Source organism: Dermacentor variabilis, chromosome 8, assembly GCF_050947875.1.
Source record: "Dermacentor variabilis isolate Ectoservices chromosome 8, ASM5094787v1, whole genome shotgun sequence".
Taxonomy (NCBI): Eukaryota; Metazoa; Arthropoda; class Arachnida; order Ixodida; family Ixodidae; genus Dermacentor; species Dermacentor variabilis.
Window position 1 is genome coordinate 116,838,094 of NC_134575.1, and position 12,178 is coordinate 116,850,271.

The 12,178-nt window shown below is 45.3% G+C and overlaps 1 pseudogene; it reads right to left on the minus strand.

The window, feature by feature from the left end:
• Positions 1-8,249: 8,249 nt before the first annotated feature.
• The window catches only part of LOC142591542 (fatty acid synthase-like), a 120,480-nt pseudogene continuing 116,551 nt past the window's right edge, over positions 8,250-12,178 (minus strand).

Sequence of the window (12,178 nt, forward strand, 5' to 3'; positions counted from 1 at the left end):
GCGCAGCAGAGTCTGAAAAGGCGTCTCCATGGAGCTTGAGCTCCTGGAGCGAAAACAATCTGTTCGAACCACTGTGTTTTCGCCACTATTCGGAGTGCTCACAATTGAAGATGGCGGCTCTCTTCGACCTGCAAAGGAAAGGGTTAATGGCACTGATGTACTGGCTATATTTCAGCCACATGCACAACACGACTCAATTTGATGACATCATGAGGATAGCCTTCAGCACTGCTGCAGAGGCTCGCTTGATATGTACCGGTGGCGGAAGTATTGAAAGACACTTGGGGCGTTTTCCCAAAGTGATTTCGTGGTGTAAAGATTGGAGCCAATATTTTGCCGTTCTCGAGCAAGCACTGATAAGACATGCGCATGTTGTCGCGATCACGTCCCTTGTCATGTGGAAGAAAGCGCTGTTGGAAGAAATGAATAGACGAAAGGGTGCTTGGCGTTCTACCGCATGGACAATTCTCAAACAGGCAGCAGTGCAAGGTTTGTCCGGAGGCTTGCCGCAGTACGAAGTAATTGGACGCGTTGCAGGCATTCATGACACGCTTTTAGACATCGAACCAAGTACGGACACGGGTCAGAGTTCAGCGAAACGAGGAGAATAAAAAGAAGTAGCATGGGTTAGGCTGTTCGGTCGAAAGCTCTCCGTCGGATGCGTTGTATTGTCATACGCAGTGAATCATGAATACTGTTTCGATTTAAAGAGAAACACAGTGGCTCATGCCTTTGAAATCATAAATTCCACTTTTGAAATAGTGCCGGTTAATAGAGGAAAATTCGCCGACGCTCTTAACAGTAGAAAAGGGGACATTGTCATGATATCCGTGTGCCTTACTCCTGACCGTCATCGGCGCTTCGATTTTGTTGTTAACAAGTTTGGACACAATACTGTCTACATTCAAAAGAAGTGGCGGCACCAAGCAGCCTTCGTATTCTCCGTGCTGCCCTGGACGCTTGTGCAGGTTTCATCGATGCTGCTCTCTGCTTGTTCCTTTGTGCTAGTTAACTTGCGGTTTGGCTATAGTCCCACGAATGGACTCGGCGGTGTGACACTGCCGCTAGTCGCGGCGACTCTGCTGCTCGTTTCCCCGTTGCGAGCCGTGTACCGGCGTGACATCAACATCCGCACCGTCATGACGTGTTGGATGCTGGCTTGCTTCTCCCTAGCCGCTTACCCTAGAAGAAGCCTCCTAACTGCGAGCTTCACGTCGCAGCCGATGTGGGAGGCAGACGACCTCGCTGAAGAGATACTTCCGAAGCTCCTCGCTGGAAGCCTGTTGCCCTGCGCGGAAACAAACTCTTTCTTCGACGTCATCTTCATCTCTTGTTCACGCTTCTGGCAAGGGCAGTGATATACTGGACGCCATGGCCTCAGTCGTTAAGAATTAGAACCGAGGCTGGCATGCTTACGCGGGAAGCTATCACATGTGTCTTGATCGGACCATACGAGGAACGCACGTCATGCTGTCAATGGACACCGAACCTTGCACCTTCGTGTCGGTTTCTCACCTGATTGTGGAAGGAAAGACAGCTATTCGAAGCCTCATAGGTGGCTTCCCGGTGAGGAAAGACTTCGGGCAAAGCAAAGAGCTTGTATTCCTAATTATTAGAATATTTGAAACCAGTCGGGACATTCGCATTCGACGCTCGTTTGACATGCGCTTTGCGAGTCGGTCAGAGCCAGGGGAAGTGCCTGTCTTCTACAAGGATTTCTTATACGCGTATTTCTTCTGCCGCGCTCTCTGCTATCTTGCGCTAGCCATTGAGTTATGCCACGCACGCTATGCTCGCCGTGCTGCTGCCGAAAACATAGTTTCCCGAAGAGAGCTAAGTTATCCACTTGAAAAGAAATCAGCAACTACGTGGGGCGTTGACATTAGAGCTATGAAACGTACATAGACCTTTGCTTGTCGTGCGGCTTTGGTTAGTGTCAATTTTTTGGCAATAAATACTGCATAATCCCAAAGAAGATGTACTGGACGAAAGGTGAACTCTCTATACTCGTTTATTCGTAGTTTGTATGTTGCTTTTGCGCGCTGCTTGCGAGTGTCATTCGAAAAAAAGAAAACGACCACGACGAAGCGATTGATTTGTGGTCAACGTTTTGAGATAACAGCAACACTATGTTTAAAAGCGTGCTTTACTGGGGCAGCAGTCAAAAGCATGTAGTAGGCTCGCTGTGCCAATCCCTTTCCTTCACGCAGTCGTCGTGACGTGTGGATGACAATAGTCACCGTCGGCATTGCCTTGTCGTCATTTGCTCTCTTGCATTTCTACCCACCGTCTTCAACCACTGCTTCACCGTTGCTATGTGGCAAATAATAATTATTTCTCCCAGCACCACCACTAGGGATTGATGTGATACCTTCGCTTGGAAGCAGGACGTGTTGAGCGCTACGCTATCTACCACGGAGCGATTGATCTCCAGCAAATGAGCCGGGGTATTGCGCTCCACGTAGACTGGGACAATGGTCGCGACATGCATCTTGTATACACAGGCAGCCAACGCTGTAGCAGATGAAGGCAGTGTTGTGTGCATCGTCAAGAATGTGCTTTCGATACGATGGCGGTTTTCGTTGTGTGGGTTTGCTGATGGTCTCACCAAAGGACTTTTCAGAAGCCGAGTAATCGCGCGTTTGCTCTTCTTTTTTCTTTGAGAACTTTGCGCTCTTTTTAAGCTTCGCTAGAGTTACTGGATAACTTGAATATACTCCTCCTTGAGTATACTCCTGGATATACTACTCGTGGCTTGATTTGCGCAAGAAAGTGCGCGTTTTATGGGCCCATAAAATGTCACTCATAAGGTTGCGTGGAGCAATTAGGAGGGGTCAGACACCTACGTAACAATACCAAGAAGTGTCAAATATTCTATGCATGGTTGGGTGTGAGCACCCCCCCCCCCTATAAAAAAACAAAAACAAAGAAGAACATGGATTCAAGAATGCGTAACATATCTAGAATAAAGCTATCTAACATGTTGAAACAGCACAAAGAATTGCTGTCATTACTGAAGAGAGTGCGTAATCGCGCGTGTTCTGAAAAGTGTATTTTCTGCGCATGTCATGCTTTGTCACCTGCGTTTGTTATTCTGTGTTGAAGTTATATTTAAAAAATTAACAAAATCTTTACGCTCTGCGACATAGAAGGAGCACTTGGTGAATCCACTCTAATGCAAATAAAACCGACACAAGGAACACAAGACCGAACAAGACGGGCGTAGCATTTGTGGTGTCTGGTCTTGCGTTGATTGTGTGTGTTTGATTTGCCCTACAATGATTTCATCAAGTGTCAACCAACTAGCGCAAGAAGTTGTCTTTATAGAGGACGTAGCCTAATGACTGCGCGATGTTTTCTATGCCTGAAATTTCGGCATCTTCTTCAAATGACGTGTTTGGAAGAAATAAATAATGGTGATATGGTCCAGATGATTTTATTTCGTGTTTCATAATTTTCTAGTTAGTTGACATACCACTTTAGGGCACTGCGTCGCTATAGTTCTTATTGGTATACATTGTATGACAACAACAATGGATGCCGCCAACTTTGGCACAAGGGCCTACGGATATTGGTGAGCCGTATCTCCCTACTTATACAATGGCTTATTTCTGTCTTGCAGCGTATTTACAAAAAATTCCAAAGGCAGATCGCAGCGGCAGTCTTTTCGTCACGTGTTCATGATAACTCTTGATTTTTTCACTATTTTCATCCAGTGTAGAGATTTGTTGCGTTCATTTTTGTTTGCACTTTTTATTTCTCGCGCTATTTTTTACTTACTTATTGATCATACATTTGCACGCGTCAGACTTTGTTTTAGGTGCCGCGCTATAGTTTCGCTTTTGTTTTGTTCACATTTTTCGCCATTTGCGAATGCTTCACGTCATCTCCTCTGGTATGCCTCTGGTCTGCGGTTGACCAGGCGTGGAGCTAGGTCACCCGGCAGCGCTCGCGCCATTATTTGAAAGCACGCACGGTGGATTCATTTGTTGCTCCATCCCTTCCGTTCTGAGACTGCTGTTGATTAACCGCCAACTTCTATCTTCTTTATTTTGTCAATGTCAATAGAAAAAAAAAGCTATAGTACAAAGAAAGCATCCTTGATTTAGTCCTCAGTGAATTTTCACTAGTTCTGTGCATCTCCGGTCTTACCACGCTATTTGTACTCGGTTGTGCCCAAATAATCTCCTGAGCACCTATAAGAAATCGGCATCCTGACGCCTTCCTGGTGGAAAATATCCCATAGTAGCTCTTTGTTCAAATTATCGGGAGCGTCTAAGAAACAGCGATAATATCCTACACCGAGCCGTTGAAAACTTTGTACACCGAGTTGGTACAAGGATACGCCTGTAAGCGTCTGCCTGCTCAAAGTCCGGTCGTATACACCTACGACGGCTGCTAACCTCCTGAGTGCATCGGCTTGGCGCTCTTTTGCCAGGCCTGACCCTTGCGCCATTAAAACTCCTACGTCATCAGCCTCCGGAGCGCCGCTTGAGCGGGATGTAGCACTGGCCTCACGTGTTTGTTATATATGTCATTACTTCGCCCTTCGATCGAAATTGTAATTAATAGAAGACTTAGTACATTCGCGCAGTTGTATTGGTGAATGTCGGCCAAAGCTGCCACTGTTTCTTAGAATATACGTTTCACTTCAGTTGTATGCCCAATCTCTCGAAATGAAGGAGAGACAATTTCCTGTTGTTTTTCCGCATTTTATTGCTGCTGCTCCTAGCCCTACGCCAATGCCTTACCGAGAGTTTAGGGTCATAGAACGACAATTGACTCCAAATAGATAGAACAACTTTATTGAAGAATAAAACGCTCAATGGTTGGAGCCCCTAGACAAGGGCCCCACTGGCTTCCGAACGCCGTTTCGCTTGTCGGATGATGGCCCTTTGGACCTCTTCCTGTGAGCTGGACAGCGCCGCCTCCCATTGTGTATGATCCGTAATTTCTGTGTTTGTCTTTTGTGTATATGCCGTGCATGCCCATGAGATGTGGTCTAAGGTTGGCGTGACTCCGCACCATGGGCATGTGTCCGCATATCTTTCAGGTTGAATTTTATGGAGAATGTGCAGGTTGTTATATGTATACGTTTGCAGCTTTCTCCATATAACCTGTTCTTTCTTACTGAGGTTTTTATCTGGGGGTGGTAGTTCCATTCTATTTCCTCTGTGGTAGTTTAAAATTGCAGAGTAGTTCTGGTCAATCGGGATCAGGTCTTCAGAGGTGTCCTGTGAGCACCCGTGGTGTGTAGCATGCGCACGAGCTACTCTGTCAGCCTCTTCGTTTCCCTTGATTCCCTCATGACTGGGTACCCATATAAGGTGAAATCTGGCTCGAGGTTTTATATCTCGTAGAATCCTACAGGCTGCGGTGCATACTCGTCCCCTGAGGTAGCTTCTGCATGCCGCTTGAGAGTCTGATAGGATGGTTATTTGTTGTTGGTTTGGTTCCGTCGCTTTGATAGCTAGGGCTATTGCGAGTTCTTGTGCTTCCACGATAGTGGTGTTGCGAGTGGAAGCGCTAATGATTTCTCTGCCCAAATAGTCAGTGACAGCAGCTACCGTTCTTTTCTGCCTGCCTGGGTATCTTGCCGCGTCCACGAAGCGGGAGTTTGGTTTGTCGCCGTGCGTTTTCTCAATGTATGCAGCTCTGGCTTCTCTTCTGCCTGCATGTAGAGTTGGGTCCATATTTCTGGGTATTGGCGCCACTTTGATGCTGTTTATGATTATTGTGGGGATGGGTTTAGCTTGGTTATGTTTTTCTAGGAACTCGTGATACCCGAGTCTGCCAAGGAGTTTCCTACCCGTGGTCGTTTGTGCAAGTCTGTTTCTTTGAGTTATCAGTTGAGCTTCTGCCAGTTCTTCGAATGTATTATGAATTCCAAGAGACATGAGTTTTTCGGTTGAGGCGCATTGCGGAATTTGTAGGGCGATCTTGTATGCTTTCCGTAAGCACGAATTGATCGCATCCCTCTCTGTTTTCGTTACCTCGTAATACGGCAAGCTGTAAATGAAGCGGCTAACCACCAGACTTCTGATTACGTGAAGGGTGTCTGATTCCTTCATCCCCGTCCTTTTAGTGGCTACCCGCTTTATCATTCTTGAGACTTGTTGTGTTGCCGTCTTGATGAGGTTAAGCCCGTGTTGGCAGTGTTGATTTGATTGTAGCCACATGCCCATTTAATCTACCTGCTCGTAAACGTTTCTCTAGACTGCGTGACAGAGTTCCTAAATTGCTGTCAATTTCTTTGTTTCAACATAGCCCTACTCGTGGTCCTAGTGGAAACTACAACATTCTCTTGTTCGCACAACTACGCCACTAGAGCTCCATTTATTCACCACATATATCTAGATTCACAACCTGCGCATCTATATTAACCCGAATATCATTTGGTCCCATTTTTGTAGCTCATATTTTTTTCACGTGCAGTCGATCAATTCTTTGCTCTCTGCTGCCGCTACCTTTCCATAGGCATGCTACTCATAGCCAAGTATTTTTTCCTTCACAGGTCCCGTTAACCTTAATATGCTTCTTACATTCTTCTATTGACCTCCACCAATAAATAATTCGCCCAATAAGGACAATTTCATCTCTCCTCGACCACATAATATGGATTGACACTTCTCATACAGAACTCTGAATAGCAGGCAGCTCCTCAAGGCCGCATACCCAAGCTTCAGTCAAAGCATAGCTGCAAGCATCTTCGTTAGTAAGCTTCGTTTGAGCATACAGGTCGGTCGTCAAGAGGGATAAGGAGTAGAACTGGAAATTCAGGTGCAGCTGATCGGCCAAGCTATCTGCTGGTACTCCTCGACTGAAACTCAGAGCTGTACATTATTTTCAGGAGTCCTCTGCTATTCGTAGTTTTGTATCGGAAGGCAGCGGTATTATGACTGGGACGAGGAAAGTCGTAGTGGCGCCCGATTCGGATCCTAGTTGTTGCAACTCCACACGCGCTATGTACTCCGCCTTATTGGTTCTCGTCTAGAAGAGCTACTGCCCATGCTCGGAATCCACGTGCCACACGAAGCCACGCCTTCAGGAATCGATGCACCACGTCAAGTTCGCTTCAATGCGTGACTGAGACAGCTACACTATCGCTCATTGAAAGTTTGAAAGTTTATTTAACATAATGAACGTATACAATTGCAAAGTACACACTTTTGGGACCGAACAAATTTGTTAAAGGGTCCCTACCGATTGTTATCAGGAAGAACACACTTCTATGGCAGCTGTTTTTTTTATGCTGCAAAATCACATAAAACCTAAATAGCTGAATAAGCAAAACAAGAAAATACAGAAGTAGGGAACATTTCACAAATGAGATACATTTTTTCTAACAGTTTTCTTTGTTACGTCATCGAAAACATCGGCACAGGAACAGAAGAAAAAGGAATGTGAGGGCATGTGCAAGCATGCGCAATGTTACGCATTGTTAATAAGTGAGAGGTTTAATTGTTTAAGAAATGTATGCTATGTTCCTAGAGTGGTTAGGTCACTGTCAAGTTTATTCCAAACTGAGGTACCTGTAAACTGTAGTGTAGAGCGACCGTAATTAGTATTTACCTTGGGCAATAAAAAACGACAGCGAGATGTGTTTCCAACATGGCGAAGTGAGGGATGGAGCGAGACTGTTGTCAAGGCCAGTTTTTCATGAACTATTTGATGCATGACATTGTGATGAAGAAATTGCGATCACTGACCAAGTCAAGGTGAAAATAACACAGAGACGTTTCGGGGCCCGTACGGGTTCGCGAAACGTCTCTGCGTTATTTTTACCTTGACTTGGTCAGTGACCGCAATTTCTTTATCATCATGTTACCAGACCAGACGAACTTTCGTCGAACTCTTGACTACACTGTTGCTCGTTGGAACGCAGCCCCACGCTCCCAGGCTGCACTGCATTTTGTGGGTGGGTGCAAGTGCCGACTGGTGCAGAAACAGCAGGCCCGAGAACAGCTACGGCACGGATGCAGACAGTGGTGCGGCATCCGTGCCAACGACAATAACTCTAGGACGGGATGGCGACACGAAGGATCAGTGATTGAGCACCGCAGATTACATCCCCGCTGGACAGAAAAGCGTTCTTTCCTGGGAACTTCTTGCGGCAAAAAGACATGATGATGACGGTGTTAGGCAAAACTAATTGCTACGGGCGACGCGTGCAACGAACTGAAAATTCAGTTACTTCCGTAAAATAAAGCCGAGGAAAAGACGTCAACAAGAGTTCTGACAATATCTTTATTTTACAAGTTGGTAGGTTTCATTGGCGCGTTACAGAAATAAGCGTTTGCGTCGGTTCCAATTCGTCTCCCATTTATAAAAAAAGAACACGAACATCGTATTCATGCTTACTTTAACCTAAATGTTGTTTTTTGCTCAGCTCTCGCAATGAATTAAGGGTCAGCTGGCGTAATCCCTGCACGGACAGAACCAGGCCGGTGCACTTCTCGATGACCATCAGTACCTCGGCGCCCATGATGGAGTCCAAGCCCAACTCGCCCAGGTTGCTGTTATGGTTCAGCTTCGACGAATCTTGGAAGCCTGCGGGAACGTCGCGAGATGAAGAAGTGCAAAGTTACAACAACGTGGTTGGAGAGTGCAACGAAGGAAGCAGAAATAGGTCTTCGCGATCACAGCGCATGCACTGGACACGAGGACAGAGGCGTGTCAACACAGGCGCTTACCGCAAAATTGACGTTTGTATCATGTGCAGGGCTAAATAACCGAATCGCGTTGAAGAACACGAATGTTGCTGTGAATGACGCGAGTGTTTGTAGCCGCGACAAGTACGTGAGAAGGGTTTCGGTACCGCTTCACACAGTGAGGAGTGGTTAATTTAGGAGGCAACTTCACTCCATGCAAAGCCGAGATAAATACATGGTAAATGAGAAGTCGATATACTCAGCATCCACATGAGTAAATCCGGCGTTGCATTAAAGAAAAAGGTAAAATCTACCGACTCTTGTAGTCAATTTAAGATTTAGGTCATCATTAAAAAAATTGTATACGAAAGTGCTTTTGGAGAAAAAGTCGAAGAAATTAGGAAAACTGAAGGATAAAACTCACGACTCGGCAACTCGGGAATAAAAACCACATCGCTGTTCAATAAAGTGCATGTATTCAGACATCTCAAGCGAAAGAAATTAACGGAAATTGAACTATGCCACTATTTTTAAATACACTTTTGCAATATCATCGTAAACAGTGCAAATAATTGACGTCAGGTGGAAACTGTTATCACGCATCCATTCGTTTGAGATGCTCTATCAGATAAATTTTACAGAAGTGCGATATCTGGTTTTGCATGAGAGTTACCAATTCGTGAATTCTGTGATTTACCCTTTTTTATACCTTCGCGAGTTTAGGTAATCTTTCTAAAATTATGGTGACCAATCAAGTTTTTGCTGCCACCAATTGCAGTTTAACGGTCACTCTTAAATGTGTCAAATTTCAATCAAATGGGTTTATTCTTTACTCAGAGTATTCTGTTTCACGTGTCCTCGAATAGATAAACTGAATGTAAACTGCGATGCAAATATTAACCGCTCCCCGACAGACCACTGGTCTTTGTTGTTAAATAGCAGTGGGTAATTTTTTGACATAGTTTTGTACTTTCAGTGACCATATTTTTATGAATAAAAAATATCTGCTATGTAGCACTGCGTTCTGTTCCTCGCTCCCGTCTTGCGCGTCATCTTGACTTTATCTGATGCTTTTGCGAACATGTATATCTGCCTTGATTAGTGTAGTTGCATATGTGGAGAAAATCGTCAGTGGTAAATGCAAAGAAACCACATAGGGAGATGTCGGAATATATACCGCTTCAAAAAAAAAAAAAAAAAAAACACACGACAGGATTGCGCATTATGACAGCTGTTTTGACGGATTTCTCCTTCAGTATTTTCCTTTAGATTTCTCCTTCAGTATTGAGGTTATAATACGTTACGGCGGCTGTACTGTAATCTTGTGCATTTATAAGTTCCTTCTTCAAATCAATATCGTTGAGCCCAATTCTCACTAAAGTGCTTGTATAAAATAAGAAACAAGGGGCAAGTAAAAATTGTTACCTTCTCGCGCTTTTTCATGTCCTTTCCTTTGTATTGAGCTTTGAGGGCTTTTCTTGTAATATTTGTCGTGTCCCCCCTTTCTTTATTTCGGCATTGTGTTCTCTACTTCGATTCCATTACCACTTTGTTTTTCTTCCCGCTTTCTGAGTGACGAATAGCAGTGGTCGGTCAAAACTCTGACCAACATCACCCTTCGTGTTAGGGCTGCAATTAATTATTTAACAGTCTTAGTTTAGTGATGATGGTGACCGTATCCTCGAATCCTGCACCTGCATTTTGAGATACGCTTATGGTGGCCACAAATTTCGCAGTTTGAAACTCTATCGAGAGGAAATGCAAGAGGCAACTCGCCTATCAATTAACAGGAAAAGATGAAAAAAATTCGACCTGCTGCACCTAAGGTACGTGAACCGATTTTGTTCTCACCAAACTATTTACCAGGCATATAAACTCCAAAACAAAAAAAAACGTATCGAAATCAAGGTTTCATTGCCTTTGATTTTCTTCGGCTTGACCGAAAGGTCAGTCATTAAAATCAGCAAGCAGAGACGCAGCATAAGACAGGTGGTACATGCAAAGTCAAATTTTTTGGTTGGTACGAGAAACGACGCCAGAAATTGCGGAGTAAAATATTTGCGATTACTCACAGGATGGCATGAGCACTTTCCTGTTGTGTTTAAACGAGAGCGGACAATTTTGTAGTCATGATTATGCCCCCATACTTTCATAGCTTACAGCTTTATTTCTCTTGACCACACGGCGTTTCTGAAGAACTTCGAGTTCACCCATCAAGACCCTTTTCAGAGGTGAAAATTTTAGGGTCACGGCAATGTCCGTTCTTGGGGCAGAAAATGGCGAAGGCGTTATTGGGGTTCGTTGAGTGAAAATGTCCTTGCGACTGCTTATAGACTCGGTGTGAACCTTTACGATGGCGCGCCACTGTTGCTGTTTCTCTGCAATTTTTTTATCTTTGCCCCTTTATTCTCTTTCCGCGTGCAGCGAGTAAACCGGACGAGTATTTGAGAGACCTCCCTGCGCCTTTAGTGGTTGACTTTACGCCAACCAAGTACACCTGCAATGGAAAGTATGCGAACAAGACGTTTTGGGGAAGAGAAAACTAGCAGGCCATTAAAGCGTGCATAAGGCAAGTGTTTAGGCGTTACCATGGTGGGCGGCAGCGCGAAATTAACGGGCACGCAGGCATAATGAATTCGTACCAACTAGCCCAATCAAACTGCCTGTTTAGGCGTCAGCTGGGGTGTGGGACAGGTGCTTTTGCTTTCGGTCTTGAGCTGGCCGAATCGCTGGCAGGGATGTGAAGATCTTGCTTACCGTATGACAATTCATTGTAAAGCATATTTTGTAGCGCTCTGGTTTAAGCACCACACGGCTCTTCGATGCTCGGGCGCTGCTCGGATTTCTTAACAGGCAGCGGAGCATGGCGCGCACACCGTACCATGCCTAGGGAGCCGTCACCTCCAGCTCTTCCGCAAGCACCATCCGGTGGACACGACGCAGTGGCAAACGAACAAAGCGAACATTGCAGTCGAACAAAGCGTAAGGGTTAAGCTTCTCACCGAGAATTCGGGTCACCGAGTCCACGAGGAAGTTAGTTTCTCGTTCGCTCCCCAAACTTGAAGTGACTTCAGCCTTGACGAAGCTGGAGACAACGGGGTGCCTTTGCTTCAGGAACCTCTCCATGACCTCCAAGGCGGACCTCATTCGCTGAGGCTGTGTTGCCTCGAATGCCGCTTCGGGACGCTCGGCCTCGTGAACTTGGCCGCCCTCATCAATGGCACCCCATTGGATGGCCAATGCTAAGAGAGCAATTAAAAGGCAGAAAGAGAGAAAAAAGAAGCATCGGCTTTTCACATGTAGCGTTGATATGCTGCCCAAGCAGCTGTTGTTGCTTTAGTAGGGACCCTCAAGCCGTGCTGGCTGCGTTTATATGCGATGGTGGGATGGGAAACTGCGCTTGTACGCGTTCGCGTCATAAAAAATATTGCAGCATATATTAGCATGACACAGCAATGTCACCATCTTCTCTATAAATTCTACACTTTCAATGTTATACCAAATATTTATAACTGGGCGAATTGTAT